Below are 3950 nucleotides of genomic sequence, written 5' to 3'. Positions count from 1 at the left end.
ATTTACAGCAATTATGAAAGAAGAACAATAAAAGTTCAACCAATTAAAAATGACCTAAAAGATATGTTTTTTGCCTTCTGGAAGATAATAGTCTATACACGAAAATAAACATATAAATATATTTGTAATTAAAGTGTAAGACATAGTCGGGGTGCCTAGGTAACTCAGTCGGTTAAGCATCAGACTCTTGATCTCGGCTCAGGTTGTGATCTCACGGTTCGTGGGACTGAGTCCCACATTGGGCTCTGCGCACAGAGCTTTCTAGGGATTGCCTCCTTCTTCCCCACTCATGCTCACTCTCAATAAATAAATAAACTTAAAAAGTGTAAGAAATAGTATTACACAGAAGAGAAGGGTTGATATGGATAAAGTGTTGGTATGCATATGTGTTTAGCATATCTTTATTCAAAGATGAAAAAGTAGTTTGAATATAGGTAAATGATAGTTGTTTATTTTTATAAAATATCAGTGATTCACTTACATTGTTCTCAAGCACAAACGTTAGCATCCGTTATGTTAAAACTGTAATAGAATTCAGTAAAATGCTAAAATAATTACACATGATGAATTGTGTTATATCCAACATGTAAAATTTTGCAGTTAACTTTTTAAAAGGAATGTAATGAGAAAACAGTGCAACAGATGTTTTATTCTAAAGTTGTTTTTTCTAGTTCATATTTGTAAAATTAATTTATTTTTGCAGAAATACTAGATTTTTCATTCTGTACTTAAAATATTAAAATACTGTGTGAAGAGAATAGACATGACAAATTTATGTAGCATGAGAATATTTTCTGGAAGTTGAGAACTAATTTTTAATTTTTTCCTTACTGACTAGAGCATATATAAATTATTTTAATCCTCCATAAGACTTCTCAAACATTCTGTTAATATACAGACCTGCAGACAAAAAATATACTCATTACAATTAGGATTATTTAAATTTTTCAATAATACCATCAAAATGCTCTTACACCCTGAGGGAAGATTTGAATATTATGTGTAAAATAAAAATGGTAGTTTTAGTGTATCAAACATTTTCATCATTTTCTTGCCTTTGTGTTAGGTGTTTGCAAACAGGCTCCAAGCTATGTTTTCCGGTATTTCTTATTAACATTACCAAACTAATTTAAAATTCTCTGGTTCATAGTACTGTTTCCATAATTCCATAATCCATACTACTGTTTCCATTTTACTATAATCAGTATGCCTGCCGTGTCAGCATTCAACTACAATATCATCTTACACACAACTTTTCTCCATAGATCCCACTAGAACACAAGATCCACAGAGGGGAATTTTCATTTCTTTTTTTCATTGTTGTATCACTAGTTACTAATTCTTATGTTATTACTGTATACTGTATGCCTAATATATAGGTATTTAAATAATAACGGTTATTAGTCTCTCAACATTGGCCCCAAATTTATAACCTTCTCAGTACACATCTCCTGATCTATTATTTCTTCAACTCAGCTACATTTTTATCACCACTCAAATTAAGTCATCTTAAGCCCATTTCAGCTGCAATTCATGGTTTTTCCTTATTTTCATTATAATTAATAGATTTTATCTGACACCTGTCTCCTACTTAGGCCATTTGATAACTTCAAAAATACCATTAGTAGAATATTTAAAGCTAGAAAAGCAATTAGGACATATATATTCTATTGTGATTTGACCTACATTTCTGTGTTCAACAAGGGATTAATCCATGGAGGACCTCTGGCAAATCATAATTAATTGGTATGGAAATATATATGCATAAATTTCATCTGATTCTGAAAGGAATCTTTGTCTTCACAAAACCAGTGATTTGGAAAATTTTGGCCATGACCCACAACAATATACTTTTTGTTTATTTTGACCAGTGTACTCAAATATATATGAATACAAAAATCACTGTGTATTATAAAAAATTATCCTCATTATGCATGAACCATACTTTCATTTTCTTTTCTATTATTTTAGTACATTCTAAGATTATCACTTAAAATACTGGTCAGAGATTATTAAACAAACTCTGTAACCTAGAGGCAGGTCATATATTGCAGTCTTAAAAACACTGACCCTCTGGGGTCCCTGGGTGGCTCAGTTGGTAAGTGTCTGACTCGTGATTTCAGCTCCAGTCATAATCTCACAGTCATGAATTGAGCCCCACATCAGGTTCCACGCTGACCATGGAGCCTGCTTAGGATTCTCTCTCTCTCTCTCTCTCTCTCTCTCTCTCTCTCTCTCTCTGCTCCTCCCTCACTTATGCTCACTTGCTTTTTCTCTCTCAAAAAAAAAAAAAAAAATATATATATATATATATATATATATATATATATATATATATATTTGTTAAAAAAAACACTGATCCACCATAACATCTTCATCTTAAATATAAGGAAATACACACAATTGAATTTGATTCATTAATAGTGATGGCTCTCAAATTCCTAAGCTAAAACTGATCTTAAATTTCGTTGGAAGGGAAAGATACTCAGCCTCACAAAATGGTTATTATAACACAGGTAACTGGATATAGATTTACTCTGTAATGGCTTTATGAAAAATCATTATATCCTAATAATTTCCATAACAATGTCAAGTACCATTCACACCTTCTTGCAAGATTTTGAATGATAGAAATAAGCTGTTCAATTTCTAAATATATATGTAAATAAGTATTTGCATACTTTTATTTCTTCCAAAAACATGGTCATAAAGCCTTTGTCATTAATTTGTCATGTAATTGCCTACAAAATGGTTGGATGTGCTCCTTTTATAAAACTTCAGCAATACAAAATGAGTAATTTATAAATGAAATGCAGGCTTTTATAGAGATAGAGTACATATGGATATAGATTTCTGTAGCTGCTATTCTGAGTGTTTCTTAATTCTTGAGGGAATAAAATTCATACTTATGATGTACCCAATTGCTGATGTTTACAGTAGATCTACATTTTTTTCTACATATGTGTGAAAGTATATGAAGCCAGAAATATGTTTATAACAAGTTTCATAGTGGGAATGTATCTATATGAGTTATTTTTGCATAGCTATAGAATTTAAAACGTTATTACACCTGTGATCTTAACTTTAGTTGTTAATTATAACTTCTTCTTATGGTTGTTGTGAGAATTAAATACAATTTTATATAAAGAGTGTCCCTAGCTAGTGTTTGGTATATAACAAATGCTCAAGGATTATTTTGTTGGGAATTTTGGAAGTAAAGTGTTAAACATGGTAAATAAGAATTGTTTTTTTGCCCAATGGGTATAAAGGTTCTATTATGCTAAATGAATAAGTTCTAGAGATCTGCTGTACAACACAGTACGTGTAATTGACAATACCTATTGTGAACTTAAAATATGTTAAGAGGGTAGGTCTAATGTTGAATCACAAACAAACAACAACAGCAACAATAAGAAAAAGACACACTCATACAAAAGAACACAAGGGGAAAAAAAATCCAAAGATCACCTTGTCCAAAGAAGATCACCTGAGAAAATACTAAAAATGTTCATCTGTATGTTAACTTCTTAGGTTTAAACACAGAGTGAACCATTCCTAGAATGACTGGACAGATTCTTTACAGAAACTTAATTATGATATGAAAAGGAGAAAAACAGGAAAATAAATTTATCAAACCAATATAGATATATTACGCTATTATTTAATGACCACAGTTTGGGTATTAGTGTCTTGCCGATGTCTGCAGATACAAGAGAGGATGAAATGTTATCCCTGTCCTCCATAGCTTAGTCTGGTGGTGTTGGGAGTGATGTATAAGAGAATGGACAATGACAATAGATTTTCAGTCCTTTTTAAAAAAAAGTTTATTGAGGGGCGCCTGGGTGGCTCAGCCGGTTGAGCCATAATATGTTCATCTCTGCTTGCTTTTTGTAAGACTTGAATTTCTCATGATTCGGTGGATTTGTTGATTAGAACTCCCTCAGTTTGTA

The sequence above is a fragment of the Felis catus genome, chromosome D4, assembly GCF_018350175.1.
Source record: "Felis catus isolate Fca126 chromosome D4, F.catus_Fca126_mat1.0, whole genome shotgun sequence".
NCBI lineage: Eukaryota > Metazoa > Chordata > Mammalia > Carnivora > Felidae > Felis > Felis catus.
Note: the sequence above shows the minus strand (reverse complement) of the source record.